Source organism: Pinus tabuliformis, chromosome 2_2 (assembly GCF_031772625.1).
Source record: "Pinus tabuliformis cultivar Carrire ecotype Pingquan chromosome 2_2, CPIR1, whole genome shotgun sequence".
Lineage (NCBI taxonomy): Eukaryota > Viridiplantae > Streptophyta > Pinopsida > Pinales > Pinaceae > Pinus > Pinus tabuliformis.
Window position 1 is genome coordinate 960,212,129 of NC_142300.1, and position 13,867 is coordinate 960,225,995.

The following is a 13,867-nucleotide window of genomic DNA, read 5'->3' on the forward strand; positions in this document are numbered from 1 at the left end:
TAAACATTTAAAAAACACACACAAATCAATTAACAGAGTGACAAATTAATCTGCACTTTATTAGTGCAGTATTTCTTTTCATACTTCAAAGAAATACTCGCAGGTTGGAAAAAACCAAAGTTTCCAGTAAATTTAAAGATATTTATTTAAATATGATTTTTAATTAAGAATTATAGATATTTTTTATTTTTTCAAACCATATTCATTAATCCAGATTCTCATTATCCTCCGCTCAGGCCACATTACAGATTAAAATGGAATAAAAAATAAAATGTGACTTGTAAGATGGCAATTAAGTTTAACTAAGAATGCAAAATCGAAAAAAATCATACCAGGTAGACGATTAAGATACCGCACAGATACTGCAGAGATCATGCCGGTAATTACATCATTCACTGTCTGCAGAAGTTGAAGATATATCACATCATCTGGTAATGGTGGCACTATGTGTCTGCAAAACTACTAAGAAAAAGTAACAGCAGTGCAGTTGTTCAAGATGGAAAAGTAGAACTTACCCCATTCAAAGCCTTTTTGATAATGTCAGTGTCCTGAAGGTCAAGACTGACATGGGCCAGACGCTTTGGATGGTCAACCACTTCTGGAGTGCCTCTGAGAATTTTGCTGTCTTTCAACCACAGCAAAGTTGCAACAGCATGAAGAAGCTCTAACGCTGTACACCACAACGAGAAAATTGCACTCCACATAGCTTGCAGAATGCCCCTTGGAGACCAGACTGGCAGTTTGTTTTTGCTTGCCCTATTGCTACATGGTATTGTGGGCATGGAGTCAGAGTGAGAATGCTTTCTGGTTGAATCTAGGAATAAAGACATGAGAGACACACAGTCTCCTATGCAGTGATGGATTTTGAAAACTACACTAGCTTCAGCTTCTGGTGATTTGTAGTTTAACACATGGATTTGCCATAGAGGCCTGGAAGGGTCCAGAGGTGGAGCAGTAGCCAATGAGGCTGTATACTCTTCAACAAACTGTGGATTCTCAGTAAATGAGTTACTATAATGTGTTTATCTATATCGACCGCCTGCTGCAGCACCCATTTCTGATTTCCATTTCTGCATCTCTTCTGGATTCAGAAATTAACCATCAGAATTAGCTCAACTCACCACACCAACTAAAAACAAAGCAAAACAAGATGATGAGAATTGAAATAAAACAAGAAGATGAGAATACTGACAACTATGCTGGAGAAGCGCTTATGTTTCACAAGAGTTCATTGCACAGTTGCCTTCAATGAAGGCAAATCCACTTGTTTCTCCTGACCTATGATAACTAAGATGTAACTATCCTTATAATGGTGGCGAAATATGGCTCCCTTTGGTGACATTGGTTCTTCTTCTTCACAGATTTTCTTCACACTTGTCTGCAAGTATCCGAAGTTGCTCTTTCCACCAGCCATTGCGTGGTTTCTCGATAGGCCTACTGCATAGATGTTCCTTTGGATTAATAGACTAGTGTGTACTTTGTAATGTCATTCCTCTCAGCTCCACACCCCGACACCCATAAAACAAAATGTGAAGTACGCATTATTACTCGTTGGGCAGGCACATATCATTTTCTGTTCTACTATTGGTGGAAAGAGGTTTAAATTTATGTGATGACAACGTAAGATTTCGTGATTAATTGCAGGACCCATTAAGACGTTGGAGGAGGCGTGACTATTCACTGGGCATATCAACTTCTAAAGTACTGGGAGTTGGATCTTTATCTAAAGAAATGGTAGCTATAATACTCTCTGACGCTGTGGCTGTATCCCGCCATAGGGTAAGAATTTCAAATTTGAATCACTGGTCAGTTTAGCCCACTCTAACCCTTAGTTGTTTAACCAAAAAAAATATTGACCATTATGAAAATTTTCTGACTGTATTTCACTGGCAAAGTACCTAATAACCGGCAATTTGCCTGTCAAATTCCATCCCTGACCGCCACTATGAGGTACTTGCAGAGCATTAAAGTATTGGTAGTGAATTATTTTATTAAGATATTTTGAGTAGGTCCCTACAATCAATGAAATAGTGTTTTCATTTTTTTTTAAATCAATGAAGCACACTGATATTTTATATTTTCATTTGGTAGAATATCAATTAGGTGTTGTTAAAGGAGGTTGAGAATTTGTTGGGCTGGTTAAAATGGTGGGAATTTGGGAATTTTTTTTTAAAGTTTTGTAGTAGGAATGTTTGAAACAGGGTTTTGATTGTGGAAATGGATTGAGCACCATCAAAAACCTTTGAGGCATCCAAAATATTGAAGCTTGATAGTTGTAACATGGATTTACGAAAATATGTGCGGGATTTTATCAAAACAGTGTTAGGATTTGGATGAGTTTGTGGGCAATTTAAAACAGTGCCAGAATTTGGATGAGTTTGTGGGAAATTGTGGGCAATTTGAAACCTCAATAGACTAAGACATTTTTAAAGACATAAATAGATTTAGCACCATGAAATTAAAGGATTTGAATCTCAAATTTACCATTTCAAAAAATGTTTATGGTAAAATAGACCAAAATATATGTTTTTTTCTTTTTTATACCAAGTGGTGAATCGGTCACCGCCATGCCTAATCTAAGGGAGACCCAGGATCAATCCTCATCACTGCCACTATAACAACAAGAATACATCCAACAACCCACTATAACACCAAGAGTACATCACGCACTTTAACACCAAGAGTACATCCAACAACCTAAGCCACTATAACACCAAGAGTACATCCAACAACCCACTATAACACCAAGAGTACATCTACATCAAACAACCCACTATAACACCAAGAGTACGTCCAACAACCTGCAAGCCGCTATAACACCAAGAGTACATCCAACAACCTGCAAACCACTATAACACCAATAGTACAACCAACAACCCACTATAACACCAAGAATAACCTGCAAGCCTCTATCACACAAAAAGTACATCCAACAACCCACTATAACACCAAGTTTCTTATGATTTTGGAAGTGTCGAGACTCGTTAGGGGGGAATGGGGAGTCTACTCCTTCAGCCTTACACCAAGCCACTATAACACCAAGAGTATATCCAACAACCAACAACCCACTATAACACCAAGAGTAAATCACCCACTATAACACCAAGAGTACATCCAACAACCTACAAGCCACTATAACAGCAATAGTACATCCAACAACCCACTATAACACCAAGAGTAACCTGCAAGCCACTATCACACCAAGAGTACATCCAACAACCCACTATAACACCAAGTTTCTTATAATTTTGGCAAGTGCCGAGACTTGCTAGGGGGCAGTGGTGAGTCTACACCTTGAGCCGCACGCCAAGCCACTATAACACCAAGAATACATCCCCCACTATAACACCAAGAGTACATCCAACAACCTGCAAGCCACTATAACACCAAGAGTATATCAAACAACCAACAACCCACTATAACACCAAGAGTACATCACCCACTATAGCACCAAGAGTAAATCCAACAGCCTGAAAGCCACTATAACACCATTAGTACATCCACAATCCACTATAACACCAAGAGTAACCTGCAAGACACTATCACACCCAGAGTGTCGAGCTATAAAACGGGTCTCTTTCACCTCTAATTACCTCACATTAGTTTGTCAATCCAGGAACGTTTTGTTATTTCAAAGAGTGTCTCAGTCTGAGGCTATCATTTGCCAGAGTAATGCTAGTAGTACAGTGCTCAAAAATACAAGAGTAAACGAATTCTTGTTTACAGCAAACTACTTTGAAAGACTAAACCATACACTCAGAAAACTAAGCAATTTATCAGTCAAGGGTTTAGTAGCAGTAACTCATCCCTTTGTAAAATGATGGGCCAAAAGAAATCAAGGAATAGATCGTTGATCTGGGAGTCGGATAGTAAATGTCAACACCCGCTACAGTCTTAGATCGTTCTTCACACCAAAGTAACAATAACACAAATGACAAGAAATGGAACAACAAACCTGAAACCATAACAGCAATCAAGTCTAATAAGCAACAACACCTTAGTCTACAACATCAAATGAAATAATCATATCCTACATGAATCAAATGGCAATCCTCCACTGTTAAGGATGAATCGAACAACACAGAAAAATGGAACAACACTGATTAATAATAGACTATAGAACAGCGCTTGAAAGCCACTCACACATGCACATGGCACACCTTAATAGTAATCTGATTCTGGAAATCCAGTTGTCAATCTTAGTTATAAAGAATACGACTGTATTTCAGAATGGAATAACAATACCTATAGATTCAACAATCACAAGGAACATGATCCCGAAGATGAGTTCAGTAATGTCAATGAATAAGTGTACACACAGATACTCTGTAATTGAATGGAAACAGTATTCTGTAAAGACCAGAAATATTATATCAGCATTTAAAGGAACAATAATACGTTGCAAAGTTAATACAATGGTTCTGTTCTTCCGAAATGATATTACTCAATAAATAAAACATAAGATAGCTTGTGATGCAAACTAACAAAACATATCAGATTACCAAATAACGCTGATAAGCAAACCACGCATAAAACAAAAGTAGTAGTACAGGAGCAAGTGTTCCTCCAGGGCCGGGCCCTTAGCCTCCAAGGGTACACTACTTGAAGTTATTCCAGAATCGAAGATGAAATATCAACCGAGTTTGTATTAATGCATAAGACAAAATTACAGAGGCTCACTTCTCAATCGAGAGTCAATGATCAAAGTCTTAACTTTAAGAAAAATTACATAAAAACATAATAGACTCCCCGGGCTAACAGTGCTGCCCCTTTTTATAATGGCGAAGGCGGAGATGTCTAGGTACAAAAATAGTTAAAGCAGCGATCCCTCAGAATCAAAGGATCCTGAGGGATTTGCCGAACCGTTAGTCCTCAGTTATCTCTTTACTTTCTTGCGCCGAGCCGATATCTCCATTTCCTTTCCAGGGCTGATACGCTTCGATTTGGTTTGCCTTGTTTGCATATGGTTCCCCGTCAAAGGGACAGCGGTTAACCCGGCCTTGTCCTTTCCTTTGGAATGACAGTCTTTCGTTTTTCCTTCTTCCTGCATAAGAAAATGACAATTGTCAGTGTTTTCGTTTTGCACATTAATCTTACAGGTTTTATTACAATTCCTTATCATCTACCTAGTTCATGATGGAAAAGGTTTGTAAGTTTTAATGAAAAGATGCTGAAATAATCATCAAAAACATACCTTCTTTAGCACTCCACACACCCCCCTGCTTACCCTTTTTCATGCCCTCATGAAAACATTGTAGTTGACATGTAAGGCAGTGAGAGAGTAGGCTGGATATGGAATCTCATGTGGAGGTCTACAGCCATGATGCATAACTAGGTGTTCAAAAAAATGGCCTGTCTGACCCTCAGGCATCTCGTACAGGGCTTGGTACCCAGGTGCAGCGTGCCAAATAATTGGACTTCGGAACCTATATCCTAACCAGGATGGCCCTGCCCTCAAAATGGTTTCGCCATAGAGGTGCAAGCGGTTGGCGGCTAACTTAAAATTTTCATACTTAAATGGTTCCCTGAGTTGGATATTCGGATTAGAGATCTGGTATCAGAACTTAGCCGCATGAATGGCAAGGTATTTAATAGTGAAAAAGTATTCTATTCCCTACCGATTGATTGCTGTATGGATGGGTCCTAATGCTTCAATTACGCCTGGAGTCCCCATGAGGTTCCTATGTTCCCTCCACAACTGTACTGGATCCCTAGGCTCAGCTCTTACCCACAAGTCTAATCCATTTTCTTGCCTTTGGAAAGCATTATAGGCTTTAAGCCATTTAATTTGATTAACCCCAAATGAAATAAATGCCTGTAATTGGATATCCCCAACAAAAGGGCTGGGGTTCAGCTCGGTCTCCTGGTCTAACACAAGGTTATGCAAATAAAACTCACACAGTAATCTTTGAACTTTTACCCCGTAGTGCTTACAGCAGTTTATAAAATCATCGATGGTATTAATTTGTATAGGGGCACCTGCTTTAACAACCTTTATTTTCAATTGCAAATATTGTTCCATTAAAAACAAGGCATAATTCTTAGCAGGGGCTCTACATGCTAGGACGTCATTGTACAAAGAACATAAGGTATCCATTTGCTTGATAACTATATCTAACCTACGAGTTACCTTCGTGACTTTCTCTTCTTCCCTTCGCCACCCTTCAAAGGCCTGGCTTTCGGATAGATTGACGTTCCTTAGCTATTGCTGTAGTTCTTCATACCTTTCTCGAGGAACCGTTTGTTCTATGAGCTTTTCTGCTGCTTGCTAAGCTTGTGTCAAACCCTCTCGTAGGGTTACCGTCCTTGGATCGCTATCCCACATGGTAGTGGAGACCGGGAGGTTTACTTGGATTTTCCTATTGTGTTTTTTCGTGGCTTGCATTCCTTCAGGGGACTGTGCCTCTGTCTGTACTTATTTTTCATAGGCCAATACATTATGGGTAACAATCAAATGTTGTTCCTTTTGATTTTGAACAATAGACTGTTTATTGTGGCCTAGACTATGATCTGGATCAATTCCTTGATTTTCTCTTTGGGGTGCTTCTTCGTTGCTCTGCTCTGGTTGCTCAGGGGCAAGAACCCTAGCTGGTTCTATTATTTCTTGGGTGACTTCTTTTTCTGCCTCCCCTTCTTCCGGAATTTCTTCTGGTGTAGTCTGGCTAGGAACGGATTGTTCCTGTTCTGCATCACTTCTCTCCCTTGTCATATTTTCATCATGAACAGGCTCACTCTCCTCTTTTACCTCCTCGGCATGTAATTCTTCAGGTGCATTTCTATCCTGAGCAGAGTGTTCTTTTTGTTCTTCTTCAACATGGAGATCTGGTGGGCTGGAAGGTTGGCCATATTCACCCATATTGGCCAAAATTTTGGCCAATTCATCTTCTCTCAATGGATTCTGCAATGTGTTGCCTTCATGTTGTTCTGTTTCCTCCTCCTGCTCAGGTTGCTCGGTTTCTTCCTCCATTTCTCCTTCCTCATTTCCCTGTATTCCTTTGTCATTTTCTTCTCCTTCTAATCGTGGGGGTTGCTCATCCCCTGAATCGTTTACCTCTACTAGTTGGCTGGTATCTCCTTGGGACTTTTCCATCCTCCCTTTAATCCATGCTAATCGGACCGATTTCCTTCGTTTTTCTGGACGCTCAAGTGTACTGGTGGCATGTTTACGTTTTGGGGATGGTGTGGTCAATCCCCCATCTATCATGGCAATTAGATCTTCTCAGTTGCTCTGCTGCTGGGTAAGGCTATGGCTAACTATTAACCATATCAACCCATGGTGACTGACGACTGATTCTACATGCTGTGCCTTTTTCATGCTCCGTGCAACATCATGAAGTAATGAATTTAAAAGTGCAGGTAAATTTATAGAGCATTTTTGCTTTAATACAGCTAAGAGTTTAAGGTGTCGTGGTATTACCACGTCTTTTCTGCCTTCATAGGTGATGTAGCTCTTAATGGTCTTTGCCAATTCTGCCCACGGTTCTCCTAATGTTGTTGGTAGAACTCCCTTTCCTCTAATTGTCAGGCTCTGGCCTTCCTCCTGGAAGGTTTCTATGATCTTCTACAATCTCTCCTTCTTTAACATCCATACAGGTCCAGCGGCTGGCAGTCCCGAGACCTCTGCAATTATGTCATCGGTGACTGTTATGTGCCTCCCCCTCACTGTGGAGTGATCCTCTTTCAAGTTCTGCAAGAATTCAATTGCTACAGTCTCATTGGATTCCTGTAAGCGATTGAGATACGTTAACCATCCTGCTCTTGCCAGGATTTCTCGTGCAGCATCAGAGACTGTTAACACCTGTGGTTCTCTCCGAATCGATCTTCCTCCCATGTTTGTGGTTTCCCTGTAAAATCTCAGAATTTGACAATGGAACAACAGCTGTTCACGCTGTTAAAACACAGAGAAGCTGACAGACGCAGGACTCGCTCAAAATCTAAAGGGCTTTACTAATGCCGCAGAGCATACTATGGAAATGGCTTAGGAACAGCAAGCCATGCAAAAAATAAAAAAATAGTATATCGTTGAGCCGTGCTATTCCCAAGTACGCAATTTCCCGAATAGCGGTCTGACACGTAATCCAGGGAATGATGAGGTTAACCTCCCCCCCCCCCCGCAATGTGATAGGTCGTCTTGGCTGTCAACTAAAGGAGAGGTGTGCCAATCTACCTTGGAACAGAGTCATAAAGGAACAACGTATGGCAATATGCCATGTCTACAAAGGTAGCAGGTTACCGAAATCAAGGTGCAAGGTCGGATCGCTTAATAAGTGAGAGACTGCTATGATATGATGCGAGGCTGGGAGGATAGGATAGCTGTCGTGCATACAAAGTTTCATGCGGTCATTGTCAAATTTTCTGTCATGATTGGTGATAATAGATTTACATGCGTTTTATGGTTTGGGAAATAATATACAATCTTCTTGTGTGATTTATTACTAAGGTATACGAAACAAAAGGGTGTTGATAATTACCTATTGGCGTAAATAATGTGACTTCAATACCATTAACAGTGCTCTGCTGCCGACAGGTGTCCATAACCTTGGCATAGTTGTTTATTTCACCCATGGAACCATGATCCTTTGTGTATTCTTAGGAAATGTTGTGCGATGTCAAAATGTAGGCCATTATCCCGGCTTGGTGACTAGTTAGCCATAATGCCATTCACAAGGAAGGAGCGAAAGGTGGGCAGGTCGGCTCGTGATGAGACCTCCTGTTCCAAGGGTTCTTAATTTGATATGCCTTTTGGACCATATCCTTGGTGTGGTGGCCATAGTGGGAATGCCACTTCACTTTCTTCCTCATGATCATGGTAGGCTGGCTCTTAATGAGACCCCCTATCCTGCATTTGACAACAAGTCATTAAAACATCATTGTTTGCTCTTTTTTTCTTTCTTTTTCATAAAGTACTTTCCCATTCATACATAAAGGGTGGTTCAACACTCCTTAAGAGCAGGAATGGTGGAAGAAGTCTTAACATCTCAATAGGGACATATAAACCCTTTTCTCTTATTCTTGAATAATAATCAAAGAGGATTAAAAGGAACCAACATGATAAAGATAACCAATCAGAGCAGAGTTAGTGGAACAATGACAACAAAAGATAATGAGTAAGTGTGTCCTTCCCTCTGTCCTCTTACCAATTCAGAGCAATTTCTTATAAGAATAGCGATTTTATAATTCACTGATTTCAGTATGTTGTGATTTTGTATCCATTGCATAAGTGCATAGTTGTGTTCCAAAAGACTTAAACGAACAGGAACAACAGGGCATCCTTAATTTAGAACAGCAAGGGGAGCAAGCATAAGTAAAAGGAATACGAGGATGTTGTTGTTTCAAAAAGGAAGAGCAAAAGAATACAGGCGGTGTTCCTTTTGGAAAAAGGAACAGCAAAGATAAAAAATGTTGTTCCTTTGGAAGAGGAACAACAGAGAACACCAATGCCGTTCCTTTGGAAAAGGAACAACAGAAAATCGAATATGTTGTTCCTTTGAAAAGGAACAGCAAAAACACAAATTCCGTTCCTTTGGAAAAGGAACAACAAAAGCACAAATTTCGTTCCTTTGGAAAAGGAACAGCAAAAACCGGAAACGTTGTTCCTTTGGAAAAGGAACAGCAGAGAGCACAAATCTTGTTCCTTTGGAAAAGGAACAACAAAAATCGAAAATGTTGTTCCTTTGGAAAAGGAACAACAGAGCACACAAATGTCGTTTCTTTGGAAAAGGAACAACAAAAATCGAAAATGTTGTTCCTTTGGAAAAGGAACAACAGAAAGCAGACATGTCGTTCCTTTGGAAAAGGAACAACAAAAGCATAAATGTCGTTCCTTTGGAAAAGGAACAACAAAAGCACAAGGCAAAGAAAAATGAACGGCTGATCCAAAAGGTGTTGTTCCATTGAAAAAGGAACAACAAAACGGAAATGTTGTCCCTTTGAGAAAAGGAACAGTAGAAAATAATAAAATTGTTGCTACTCCGAAAAGTAACAACAAAGTGTTGATACAAAAATAACTCAACAAAACAGAGAAATTATGTACAAAGTGTGAAAGGAAATAAATCACTTAATGAATCATAGGTGAGGAAGACTTCTCTCCCTCCCCCAAAATTTCCATATCAGAGTCTTGGCGTAGCTGCTGACAGAAGGACTCCCGAGTGAGTGGTTTTCGATAAAGTCGAACTCGGTGGCCATTTGCCTTGAAGGCATATCCAGAACCGTCAATAGTGATTAGAGTAAGAGTACCATTGTCATGTACCTTCTGGATTTCGTATGGTCCCAACCAATGAGTCTGGAGTTTCCCGGGAAAGTCCTGAAACCTGGAATCGTACAAAAGTGCCCAGTCTCCTTCGTGGAAGACTTTATTTTTAATGAGAGCATCATGCCATTTAGCTCGTTGCTGTTGGATCAATGCAGTGTTTTGGAGTGCAGAGAGCCTGATTTCATCCAGCTCATTGATCTGCTGTAATCGATTAATCTGTGCCTCGGTTAGATCCAAGCCAACTTCCTGTGTTGTTCGCAATGTTTGGATTTCGAATTCTATAGGGAAGATAGGCTGTTTTCCAAACACTAATTGATAAGGTGAGTAACCGGTGGTACTTCTCCATGTTGTTCTGTAAGCCCACAGTGCTTCTGGTAGTCTGGCAGCCCAATCACGTCTATGTGACGCAATGGTTTTTGTTAGGATTGCTTCTATTATTTTATTGTTGCTTTCTACCTGACCATTTGCCTGTGGGTGGTATGGAGTAGTGATTTTATGCTGGACATGATAGTTTTTGAGTGTTGCAGCTATTTTGTTCCCAGCAAACTATGGTCCACCATCCGTAATTATATCTCTTGGAAGACCATAGCGCACAAATATATGGAACAGGAACTGTATGACAGAATCTTCTGTAGCTCTCGGCAATGCCTCTGCTTCGACCCATTTGGTGACATATTATGTTGCCACCAAAATATATGTTTTCTAGTTCGAGGGTGGGTTAATTGGTCCAACGAAATCAAGGGCCCATCGTTCGAATGGTTCAATAACTAGCTTTGGGTTCAGGGGCATCTCATCGGACTGATCAGGGCGTCCTGCCCTCTGGCAACTGTCACAAGCTTGGACGAATTTCTTTGCATCTTTGAAAATTGTAGGCCAATAATACTATGTTTGCAGCACCTTATGTCCAGTTCTGCGATCAGCGAAATGTCCGCCACATGGTCTGTCATGGCAGGCTTTTAAAATGTCAAAGATTTCATTCTCCCGAACACATCTTCTGATATGCATATCTGCCCCTGTGTGGAATAGGTAGCCTCCAACCCAAGAGAATCGAGCACTCCGCTGAACAATCTGTTTCCGCTCATTAGGGGTTAGGTGTTTCGGTAGTTTACCTATTGCTAGGCAATTAGCAACATCAGCATACCAGGGCATTTTAACAACAACAACAAACAAATGCTCGTCTAGAAATTGATCTTCAACTGCTGCTGCATCGATTGGCTTTGGCATTCTTGAGAGAAAATCAGCTACAGGATTTTCTTTTCCAGGTTGATCCTTGATTGTAATAACAAATTCCTGCAATAAAATCAGCCATCTAGTTATTCTCCCATTTTTGATAGGCTTGTTTGCTAAATATTTTATGGCAGAATGACTGTATACAAGATAACAGCATATCCAGTAATGTAACGTCTGAACTTATTGACAGCATGTATTACAACTAGAAATTATTTTTCAGTAACAATGTAATTTAATTCAGCAGGGGATAAATTTTTGCTAATATAATAAATTGCATATGGTTTTTTATCCTCTTCCTGCCCAAGGACTACTCCAATGGCTGTAACTGAGGCATCTGATTATATCTGAAATGGCAAATCCCAATTTGGTCCTTGAAGGACTGGGGCTGTGGACACAAGCTTCTTCAGATCCTCGAAGGCACGTTCACATTTTTCAGTCCAAAGAAAATCAACATTACCTGTTAGTGCATACAGAGGTGCAACAATATGCGAAAAATGTTCTATAAACCTCCTATAATAACCAGAAAATCCAAGAAAACTGCGTACCTCCGTTTGAGTGGTAGGAGTGGGAATAAGCAAAATTATTTGGATTTTGGCTGGGTCTACCTGAATGCCAGCTGCTGAAATATAGTGTCCTAGAATAAGTCCTTCAGTCATCATCATATAGCATTTTTCATGGCTTAAACAAAGCCTAGTAGCAATGCAGCGTTGTAGGACTTTTTCCAGTGTGTCCAATGCTGGATCGAAATCATCTCCGTACGGTGTAAAGTCATCCATGTATACTTCAAGTCCTTCATTTATTAAGTCTGCAAAAATGCTGAGGATAGCCCTTTGGAATGTGGCAGGAGCGTTGCATAAGCCAAAAGGTAGAACTCTGTAGGCAAATGTTCCCCAAGGACAAGTAAAAGTGGTTTTGTCTTGGTCTTCAGGGGCAATCTGGATCTGATTATATCCACTGAAGCCATCTAGGAAAGAAAAGAATTTCTTCCCTGCCAAAGTGTCTAATACTTGATCGATGAATGGGAGAGGGAAGTGGTCTTTTTGTGTTGCTTTATTTAGTTCTCTATAGTCCACACAAATTCTCCATTTCCCATTCTTTTTTGGTACCACCACAAGCGGAGAGACCCATTTACTATCGGGTATGGGATAGATGAAATTGAAATCTATAAGTTTTTGAAGTTCAACTTTTACCACATCTTTTAGGTGAGGATTAAGTCTCCTTTGAGGCTGGCAAATAGGTCTCGCTTATTTTTCTATGTAAATGTGGTGTGTACATAATTGGGGATCAATTCCTTTCATATCAGGGTAGTCCCATGCAAATGATTCTTTATATCTCCTCAATAAATAGATGAGTTTCGTTTCTTGTTCGGAGGTGAGGTTGGCATTAATGTTTAAGGTTTTTCCTGGTTCAATTTCCACAGCTTTACTATTTACAACAGAGGTAACAGGTATTGTTTGATCATGTGTATCTTTAAGAGGATCTTCTTCTAATTCGTTATCGAATGCTGCCTCTATCATGTGACATTGTGTGCGGAATGTGAGTTCAGTTTGACTAATAAAATTATTAATGGCATCAACTTCTGTTTGGTCTTTGAAATCAAGTGCCTCTTGTATATTTAATGGAGATTTAATGTTATCAGTAAGGTATGATACAGGGTGCTTATTAGTTTTGATTATTGTGACACTTGGCTGTGCTGGAGGATATAAAGCTAAGTTTTTTATATTCGCTCCTCTGGTTATGGTCATATTTCCTTGTTGGCAGCCAATATAGGCATTGGCAGTTGCAAACCAAGGTCTACCTAAAATCAATGGGTGTCCATCAAGTCGGTTTTTGGGATTTATTATCAGAAAATCGGTCGGATATTCCCAGGAGTCAACAGATACCATGACATCATGTAGTGTGCCCTCTGGCATAACCACAGTTCGGTCAGCTAGTTCTAGTAAGGTAGAGGTGGGTTCTACAGATGTAATGCCTAGCTTTTGGCAAGTAGTAGTTGTTAAGATGTTGATTGTAGCTCCTAGATCAACTAAGGCATTAGGGAAGGTTTGACCATAAATTTGTACGGTTACTATTGGATTTCCTGGGTCTTCGTATTTGATGGGTGTTTCTTTTCCTGATAATAAGTCAGATAGAGTGCCAACTACTTGGACTGTTGGATTGTTTGTTATATTCCTCCTTGGTTTTTTTACACACAATTCTTTGATAGTCTTTGCATATATTGGGATGCCTTGAATGGCTTGAAGGAATGGAATTTTTATGTACAAATTTTGTAATTCTCCCAGAATGTCAAAATCAGGATATTGTGTAGGTCGAGGTATGATTAATCATTCCGGGAACGGGGGAGAGGATGTGGTTGCTTGGTTACGAGTTTGTTATTTGTTCACA

The 13,867-nt window shown here is 40.0% G+C and overlaps 1 pseudogene; it reads right to left on the minus strand.

The window, feature by feature from the left end:
• Window positions 1-205: 205 nt before the first annotated feature.
• LOC149196414 (wax ester synthase/diacylglycerol acyltransferase 5-like) lies at window positions 206-1,414 on the minus strand (annotated as a pseudogene).
• Between the last annotated feature and the right edge of the window lie 12,453 nt (window positions 1,415-13,867).